This window comes from Gracilinanus agilis, chromosome 6 (assembly GCF_016433145.1).
Source record: "Gracilinanus agilis isolate LMUSP501 chromosome 6, AgileGrace, whole genome shotgun sequence".
NCBI lineage: Eukaryota > Metazoa > Chordata > Mammalia > Didelphimorphia > Didelphidae > Gracilinanus > Gracilinanus agilis.
In genome coordinates, this window is record NC_058135.1 from 108512717 (window position 1) to 108523571 (window position 10855).

The 10855-nt window shown below is 35.8% G+C and overlaps 1 non-coding gene across 1 annotated transcript; it reads left to right on the forward strand.

Moving 5' to 3' along the window:
- The first annotated feature begins 439 nt into the window (after positions 1-439).
- On the forward strand, positions 440-546 carry LOC123253198. The gene has a single exon (XR_006506573.1). It is a non-coding gene; the product is annotated as a U6 spliceosomal RNA (small nuclear RNA).
- Positions 547-10855: the final 10309 nt, after the last annotated feature.

Here is a 10855-nt window from a genome sequence, read left to right on the forward strand (position 1 = left end):
CTCAGCCAGCAGATAATTATTGACCATCTACTATGTGCAAATTACTATATTATGTTGGTTAATACTTGGTTGAAGTGGGATGCACTGGGTTTGCATAGAATAAGGAGACAGGATTGAACTGGAGTAGACAGAGTTCCCCAGAATGCCATAACAGGGTATACCTTCACACCTTCTGCTTTGAAAAACTCTTGTATTACAACTATGCCAATAGTAACAGAGAATTCACTTTTAGTGACTTACCAGCCACCAATGAGATTTTAGATGAAATTGTAACATTCTTCCCTCCGCCTACTTACCTCCTGTCTTCCTTGTTTTCATAGCACTTTTTTTGCTTCATATTATTTAAAATCATATATGCTATCAATTCCTACCATGTTTTCAGTGCTCCCAAATTATATACTTCTTTCTCAAAATGCAATTTGGTAAGATTCTATCTGCCGTGCTCACTTTGGAAGCACATATACTACAATTGCAACGATACAGAGAAGATTAGTATGGCCCCTGCACAAGGATGACACACAAATTCGTGAAGCGTTCCATATTTTTCATGTTAACTTTTCTAAAAAAATAAAAATTATTAAATGTTAAAAAAAGATTCTATTTGCCATTTGCCAAGCAAAATGGAAGCTTGTTACTCAAAGTGAATTTTAACTGGAAGAATATATAGGAGAGGTTTGTAAGGAGATGATTTTCTGATTTTATTTTGATATTCTATTCTCTTCCAATTATGGGAAATGTTGTGTTTCATGATAAAAAAAATTGACTCTGAAGTTAAAATACTTGTATTTAAAGATGGCAATTGGTGATTTATATGTGTTTGATCATTTAATTTGCTCAGACCTCAGTTTCTTCATCTGACAAAGGCAGGAATTGGACTAGATGACTTCTAAGATATATGATGTGATACATCCTATGATACTACATTGCATATCAGGAGATAAAATATATGGAACAATCAGTCAAGGAATAAACTATATAATGGTATATTTGGATTTATTTTTTTAATTTTTGTCAGGAACTCTTAGCCAATGTGATTGATTAGAAATGGAGTCATTTGTACCCAAAACACTTGCAACAGTGGCCATTCTTTCTGGGGAGCATGCCTAAAGGTGGCCCCTTTCATTTCAGCCTTGTACTGCTAAGCACTTAGTAAAGGTCCAAATCCCTTACACAGATAGGCAGACAGGGGATCATTAATCCTCCTATTGGGGGTCAGCTTTCCATCTCCAAAATATTGTTGCAATGGCAGAAAGTATCTCACAGGCAGCCAGCATGAGCTCAAGAGCCCAGAAACTCCTGAAAGACAAAGGTAGTCCAATAGCTTAAATTCCTCAGAATTATTGGCTAGTCACTAGTCACCCATGTTCAAGAAAATGCACACACACACACACACACACACACACACACACACACACAAACACAAACACACACCCCAAAATAAAAAGAGGCAGGTAAGTCCAAGGTCTCTTAGATACATGTTCTGTTAAGAGCTACATATTGATTTATTCCTAAAGAAGTATTGAAATTGTATTCATAATTTGGTTGATCAAGATATTTAATTTTGGGTCATTGACATACATTCTAGCATGGATGGTACAAACTTGAAGGATATGAGGGGATGGAACTTCTTCCTGAAAATTTTGACCAGTAGCAGGAACAACACTTGGAAAAATCAGCTGAATCAGAGCTTCATATTGGATGAATATCCCTTTATTCACTGCATACCCTTCTGCTTTTATGGCTAAGTAGATTTTCTTTTGTTAACTGTTAAATAGCTTATAACTATCTCATTTGAATCCAATTCCCCTCTAAACTACTATAGGAGCCCATACCATGACACTACCAAGTAGATTATGTGAAACAATCTAAAAATCTCTCAGGTAACATCATTCAATGATATGAATGTTTAATGTGATTAATGTAATGGCATATCCATATCATTCAATGGCATACAACATACCTGTATTTTGCACTGTCATAACATACTTGTGTCACAATGACAAACAAAGTCATGTCTGGGTCATGCAATGCCAAGTCTGTCATTCTTTCTCTTCCATGCTTTCCTTACTGAAAAAAATGTTTTATCTTTGATTATCACTTCCACAAATCCACCATTCTTTCTATTAACCCTTCCTATCTCTTATTCCCCTCCCCACCTATTTCCCTATAGGGTATGATAGATTTTACACAGCTGGGGTGTGGATGTTATTCATTCTTTAAGCCAATTCCAATGAAAGTGAGGATCAAACATTACCCACTGTAATGGGGAACTGTCCTAGAGAGATGCTAGATGTTATGACCCACCTAGGAACTCCCTAGGGCCAGTGAAGCACAAAACCCCTTGGCTTATGGAAATAAAGTTTATTTTAAAAAGGGAATAAAGGGTAGGTAGGACCCTAGCACTCTTCAAACTAACTCTGCCCAACTTCTAAGTCTCACGCTTAAGGAGAGCCTTCTGTTTCTTCTGTGAGCTCTGCTGAACGCTCCCTGTTCTACCTAAGAAACCCACCAAACCCATATGACTCTGTCCTAATCTTCCCACTAGTGATTACCAAAAGAAAGGGAATAGCCTTCTTTTGGCTGCACTAAGTAACCCAAAGTCCAGATGAAAATCTTTGGATTACCTTAGGCCAAGAGGATTTCTGGTACATGGACCACTGGCAGATGATTTTTGGACTCAGAGAAAATGGTTTCCTCCAAATAAATTTTCTACCTAGAAGTCAAAGGATTCTCCATGAAATCTTGACTATCCAGGGAAAATCTCTTAGGGCAAAACCCCTCCTTCAGCTTGGTGGAAATTCAGGCAGAGAGTCAAAACCTCCCTCAAGTCTGGTCAAAATCCAAGAAGGAAGTGAAGTCAGTTATTTTCAGTTCAGACTCCCACAATTCCTTTCTCTTCCCAGAATCTTTCCCAGGGCTTATCTCTAAATTCCCTTCCTTTAAGTAATCGTAGAAATTAACCTATCCCTAAATGTGTTCCTACACCACTACCCCCTGTCTTTCCCTCCACTGTACTCTTTTGCAAGTTCATATGTGAGATAATTTGTCCCATTCTACTTCTCTTTCCCTCTTCTCCCAATGTATTGCTCCTTTTTACCCCTTAATTCTGTTTTTAATACCATTCCTTCATATTCAACCCATTCCAATGCCCTTTGCTTATATATACTCCTTCTAAATTCCTTTTATAATAATAATGTTCTTAAGAGTTGCAAGTACATTGTCCTCAAGCAAGAACAAACAGTTGAATCTTATTGGATTTCTTAAGTTTTCACTTTCCTATTTCCATTTTTATTCATGCCACTCTTCCCATTTGGTTAATTATGTTTTTTAGGAAGTTTTTTTCTTTGGTAAGTTTTTATATATCTTTTCCCATTTTTTGTGTTTCCTTTAGCCAGCTATTGACTTTTAAAAAATGATTCTCTTCTATTAATTTTATTTCTTTTCCCACTTTTTCTTCTATCTCTTATTTGATTTTTAAATCATTTTTGAGCTCCTCTAGGAGTTTCTTTTGGGGGGGATGACACCATTTCACATTTTCCTTTCAGGTTTCACATGTATCTATTTCAACATTGTTGTCCTCTTCACACTATGTGTTTTGGATATCTGTCACCATAAACATTTTCTATGGTCAGATTTTTTTCCTTTGTCTTTTGCTTATTTTTTGAGTCTACTTCTGGAACAGAAGAGGCACTGTCTTAAGATGCTTGTTCAAGAGCTCTCACTGGTAAGAGGGAATAACTTGGTTGCATGCAGGTCTATGCTACATGACAATCAGGTAATCTTCAAAACTTACAAATTACAACAAAGTTGTTGATCTGCTTTGGTGAAAGGAGATTCTTCACTAGGCATTTCTTACATTGTTAGATTACATACATACATACATACATATATATATATATATATATATATATATATATATATATATATACCTCACAAAAATATTTACACCTTTAATGTTTTTGTCCCCCCAAAGTCATTTGTTTCTTGAATACTAAATCAATGGCTATGAATGAAGTGGATATTATTACTGATGAAAAGTACATAGATTCTAGTAGCATGGTGGGAGTTATTCCCTTCAATAACATGATGAGTCATGTCATGAAGAGCTAGAAATGATTATTATTGAACATACCCTGAACAAGTTTCCAATTAATAATGGGATGTCAGGTCAAGCACAGGAAAATAAAATCTCATCCTCCTCTTAAAAAAATCCAAGAAAAATATGCAATGATTAGATATGAACATTAAATGTACATTTATACTTTTTGGAAACCTAGGTGCTGAATGCCATGGTTTTGGGGCTAAAAAAAATACATGTCTTGGGACTTGACTAAATGCAACAAAAATCATAACTATATAGATCTAGGGAGAAGAAGGTATATTTGCATTCTTTAAAATAAAAGTTAATATTTATGCTTATTTAATTTTAGGTTTGTAAATTGCTATCTGTTTTATATAGTATCTCCTCCAAACCTCACCACAGCTCTATGAGGTAATTACTATTATTATACCCATTTTGTAAATAAGGAAACTGAAGCCTAGAAAGGTTAAGTAACTTCCCCAATGATATACAGTAGGAAGCCTATGATGAAAGATTCGAACACAGGTTTTACTGAATTCAGTTGCAAGAATTCATTTTACCACTTCAATGCCTCAAAAAAAACTTTAAAAAGAGATTTTTTTCCCTCCAGAAACACAAAAAGCAATGTTTCTTAACTTGGAAGGCACTCTGTACCAGGTCCATGATTTAGCTACTTTCCTTACTTGGCTTTCTTCCTTCATCTGTTTATTCTCTCTTTCTGTCAGTATTTAGTACCTACCTCCCACTTTCCATTTCTTTTTTTTTATAAACCCTTACCTTCCATCTTAGAATCAATACTATGTATTGGTTCTAAGACAGAAGCGTGGTAAGGGCTAGGTAATGGGGGTTAAGTGGCTTGCCCAAGGTCACACAACTAGAAGTGTCTGAGGCCAGATTTTAACCTAGGACCTCCCATCTCTAGACCTGGTTTTCAATCCACTGAGCCACCTAGCTGCCCCCACCTTCCACTTCCTTGGCCTTTCATTTTCCATAGTGAATGGATTCTGCCATCTTCTTTTTTGATATACTATGAAATATTTACATATCAATAAAATCACTTTCATGCAATGGATGGTCAGGAAGAAGTGATTTCCAATCCTGTCCCTGATGCTGAGTAACTACAAGAAAGCAATAATGTCTCTTAAGTTTTAGGACTGTTAAGTAATAAACAAGATGATCTTCATTGATAGAGTTCCTACATTGACAAAATATCCTATCATTGTCTTGTTGACATAAGTGTATTGTGTGTGGGCTAGAGGAAGAGAAAATAAAGCAAGAACTTTAGCATGACTTTGACTCAGAAAAGACTCTATGTTGAACTTGAAGAGATTAGTTACCAACCACTGGAAATTGGATAGAATCTCATTGGCTCCAGGAAGAAGAGGCATTGAAGAAAAACTGGAAATGTCCCATTTCTACTGTAACATGATCATATACCTATTCCTGGCCCTCCTTTTGCAAGTACAGGGAGAAGGTTCCTCACTTTTTCACTCAGACAACAGATCCCATCTTAGAGAGCTTTCAAGGAATCTCATTATCATCATATACTGAAGCACCTCTCTAATGGAGCATAGATCACTGTGCTCATGCCACCCACAATAAAGTGAGATCTCCAGAATTCATCATCAGATCTTATCAATTCTATCACAACAATACCTTCAAGATCTTCCAGTTTTATTTCAGTGATAACTGTTACCCTACATACGCTCTAGTCATCAAGGCTAAGATGCAGCTTTGCCAAGCCTCTTGGATGATCTGAGAAGGCTCTGAAAGAGACTACCAGCTACACAATGTCCAGGTCATCTGCCATAGTGAGACTACTGCTGAAACTCATTCCACTGATAAATCAAATGTCCTGATTTCATCCCCTTAGATAATCACTGAGTGCAGGAGGACACCTGTAACTTAAGGAGAGAGGAAAATATCTAGGAGTGGACAAGGTAAGTGAATTTTGATACCTCCACTATAACCTGAATCACTTTGTGGAGGAACTGTTCCATGGTGACATTCACAATGACTCCAGTCAAAAGACATCCCTATTGGCCATCCATCCACTCCTACAAAATGTCATGGTACTTTTTTGCTTGTGTTGTCCCAGGACCATAAGGGATGTCCCATTTTACAAAAAAGGTGAGTAAAAAGAAAATATATATATATATATATAAACATGGATCAGTTACATACTGCTTAGTAATAAAGAGGTAACTTTTATTTTTAAAATATATATTTTGTTGATTTTTTGCCACATATTCTATATTCCTATATTCATTCACTTCTATCCTTACAGAGACCCATCCTTTATAACAAAGGATAAGAAAGAAGAGGAAAAGAAAAGAATAATTCCAGCAAAATCAATCAACATAAAATCATTGTTACATGCAATAAATGGGATGTTCATAAAAGACTAACATCTCTGGTGTGAGGGCTTGCCAAATGCTGTTCAAGACTGCTTATCTACCTTTTAATCAACTCTCTCCCATGGATCCAAGAAGCTATAGTTTGTATGGTGGCCATACCCAATTAAAATTATCTTGGCAGTTGGTTTATCTAGGGCAGTGATGGCAAACCTTTTAGTGACCAAGTGCTCAAACTAAAACTCTCATGCTGAATATGAGCTGCCCCCTTATCACAGACAGGGGAGGGAAGAAGCCCTCCCATTGTGCTGTTGGGCAGATGGGCGGATGATGAGAGAAATGTCCTGCAGTGTATGTGGAGAGAGAGAGGGGAGCAGCCTCCTCTGGCATGTGTGCCATAAGTTTACCATCATGGATCTAGGGTAACTGACAGGCCTCAAATCTGTTGGCGAGTTATAGGAATGTATGCCCCAAGCATGTGAGGACTTTCCCTAGTGGAAAGGATAGATGAGAACAATTTGTTAGCAATAGCAATAGCAATGAAGGTGACTGAAGCAAAACCTATGGAACTCTTAGAGCTTGGTGAGACATTGAAGATGCTGAGTTCATCCACTGCATCCTGGACCACTGTCAGTCTTTTTGACTTTTGTTATTCCACTAGACTTTGATGATTCTGGAAGACAGAATAAGAATGATGACTTCGTGCACCTTTGCCTAACTTAAATCCAATTCATTTCTAAGTCAAGACAATACCCATGATGTTATTGTTCCTCTGAAAATGAAGGATAAAGAACAACAATAAATGTATCAAAAAAGTCTGCTGCTTTATGTGGCATTCCATAGCCAAGTATATCCCCTTTTACCTAAGGACTATACTTTTTGTATCTCTTTTTTGTAGCCAAGTTTGACCTTCATTAATTTTGCAGTAATTGATTGTGAATAGTTTATAGTTGTTTTTTTCCAAATAATGGACTTTTGCTTTATTCCCAGTCCTTTTACACGAAATGTGATGATTTAAATATTTTGATGTCATGTCATTGATATCATAACTCCTATGAATTGTCTCCATAGGTCAAAAGATAATGGAGATTTAATTTGCCACTTTGTTTGCATAATTCCAAGTTACTTTATTTAATGGTTCTTTCAATTTATATCTCTACCATCAACATATTGGTATGCCTATCTTGAAACAACCACTCTAACACTGTCTATTTTCATGATTTTTCATCTTTGACAGTTTTCTAAGTATAAGGCAAAGCGTGGGGACTGTTTTGGTTTATGTTTTTCCTATTGTGGATTTGCATCATTCTTTAACACATTTTAAGAGCTTGTCATTCTCCTTTTGAGAAAAAATATGATTTGATTACTTTTCAATTGAGAAATAGATTTTGACATATATTACAGAGAACTTTTAGATGCAAGGTAGACAAATTGTCTTCTATAAATGAAGGACCTGGACATTCACAAGATTGTTCTGTAAGATTCAAATCAATGTGCAATACTTCAAGTATTATTTTTATAATATTTATTATCTGACAAAATAGAAACACATGACTAGGTTTTTCTACCTGCTCAAAAATCCCCGCTCCAGCAAAGCTGCCACAGGAAGGAAAGAGAGTAAGAGATGGATCTCCATGCAATTTATATCTTGTTTACCTCAGCACATAATGAAGTGAGTGGGGTTCTTAGAATCGTAGTTTTGCTGGGGATCATAGTTTTTAGGGTAACATATTCTAATTACACAGTCCAGTAAAGAAAGTTAAAAATATATCTTCCAACAGTGGGTTCCATATTCTTCCTACTAAATCAATTTTCCTAAGATTCCTTCCATGTTTAAAATTCTATACCTCAATCATGTTATGGAACTAAGATTTCAGCAACCTGGCTATTACTTCCTTGATGCAAATTACATCTTATTCATCTATCCATGCTTTCTCGTTCGTGCAAATCTTATCCATGAGTTTATACAACTACATGTAACTTCCTTATGGAGAATCTGCTGAATGTGAAGGCATTATCCCTCAGGTTGTTTCAGTATTCTGATGATACATTTTAATCAAAACAGTAGTTTAATTGGGATAGGGAATTCTTGGTAAAGAAATTCTCTTTGGTAATGAAAATCTGTACATGATCTGCAACATAGAATCCTACAGTGTTACCTGGGGCATTAAAGAATTAACTTCCTTGCAAGTTTGTGTCAGAAGTATGACTTGGCAAGCTTTGACTTTAAGTCTCCTTTCCACATGCCAAGACAAATCACAAAATTAATTGTGTGTGTACTGAGGCGACATAGTAGAGAGGAGAGTCATGACTTAGACCAAGATAATTATTATATATTCCTGAAATACCACATATACTCTAAATAAAAAAGAGTTAAGTCCAGAGAAAGGGGGAAATGGAGTTGGCCAATATTCTATAAACTGAATGGCAGAATGCTTCTCAGGCCAGAACTGAGGAGCTTACTTCTCACCTGACATTGTGTTGAACTGCATTTGAAGGGAAGTTTTTTTGTACTTCTTTATTCAGGCTTGTGAACAGCTAGGTGGCACCGTGGATAGAATGCTGGGCCTGGAATCAGGAAGAAAGATTAGTTTTCAAATTTGGCCTGTTGGCCTAGGCACTTAATTGAGTTTGTGTCAGTTTTCTTATCTGTAAAATGAGCTGAAGAAAGAAATGGCTTATCTCTCTAGTCTTTTTGCCAATAAAACCTCCCAAGGAGGCCACAAAAAATCAGACACAATTGAAAACAACTGAGCAATAAAAACATACAAGTTTGTAGGCTGCTAAAAATGTTCTCAGATTTTAAGAGCAGTAGCAACATCAGATTTACTTTATCAAAGAATCACAGATTTGAAGAGTATCTAATTTGGAAAGGACTTCAGGGATCATTTATCCTATTTTATACTAAAAAAAGAGACCACCCTATAACATCTGTAGAAAAAATATATACATATACATACATGTGTATGTATATATTGTCCTTTTACCTTTATTTGAAGACTGCCAGTGAGAGAGTTCCTATTAGTTCCCAAAATAGATCATTTCACTTTTGAAGCCTACATTTATCCCTTTTCAACTCCCAGTCTTTTTTCCTAGTTCTTTCTTCTGTAACAAATCAGAATGTTCCTAATAAAATTAATTTATTTCAAGTTCTGGTCAAGAGTATGGGTCACATTTACAAAGAGTGGTTTGGATTAGACAAGCCTTGATGTCTTTCCAGCTCAAAATATGTGAATCTCTGATTCTATGCCTGTTAAACCTGGGAAAGTGAGAGGTATAAGATGTGAATGACTGAAGCAGTACCTGAGCCTCAGTTTCAGTGATGTTGTAAACACAGAACAATCAAATTGCTAGATGTCTAGCCTGTCATTAGTATTTAAATTTTGTGATGGATGAATTTCTCTATAATATTCCCTGGAAAACATACCTAATCGGCTAGATTTTCACAAGATAGCAGATATACTTTAAGTTGTTTTCTCAGTATATCTCCTGAGGGATTATGCCTGTCTTTCGTATCTCCTTTAAAGCAAAAATACTCCTGAAGAATCACAATAGGAACTCATCAAAAATCACTAGAAAATCAGCATGTTACCATAAATAGTAGAGATGTTACTCCTTTAAAAAGAAATACATCAATCATTGCCTAAGCAAAGGATGTTAGAAAAGAATCAATATCCTCACCATCCTTCTTTTATATTCTTAGCCATTGAGTTATCGTAGGGATATATAAAATCTTCTACCTGACTTTTAAAAGTTTTCCATTTTCTTCTTGTGGCAAAGCATCTTCTAAATTGTATCTATACTCTCAAAAGCAAAGCAAAAACAAAACTGTGCTGATCATTTTGACAGAAGTTTGCCATTGGAAGATTTCTTTCTTTCTTTTTTTTTTTTTTATCAATTCTGACATTGAGAGTGTAAATATAATCATTATTCCTCAAGCCTGTTTAGCTCTTTGATATCAGTTTGCAATGAATGAATCATACAACTGAGAGAAACCTTCAGTTTAATATAATTATAGAATCTCAGAATTGTAAAGCATCTCAGAAGTCATTTAACTCCGTCTTGTAAAATGAGTTTGCAACATCCCCACCAAGTGGTTCACTTAGCCATTATTTAAAACTTCCAGTAATTAAGTACTTATTGCTTCCAGAAGTAGCCCAGTCTTCTTTCAGATTGTTCTGTACTTTTTAGGGACTTTTGCCTTATGCCGAGTCAAAATCTATCCAATGGTGTTGTCACATTTGCAAAAAGTCCAACAATGATTATAGCAATGGTTGTTTTTCACAAAATAGTTTTTTCTACTTTAACCAGATGACATGCTTTGTCATTTCATACATTTGCTTGATTCTTTGACACTAGAGACTTTCATTTCCCCCCTAGTTCTAGTATGCTGCTAGTAACTCATAGGCAGTCAGGAGGT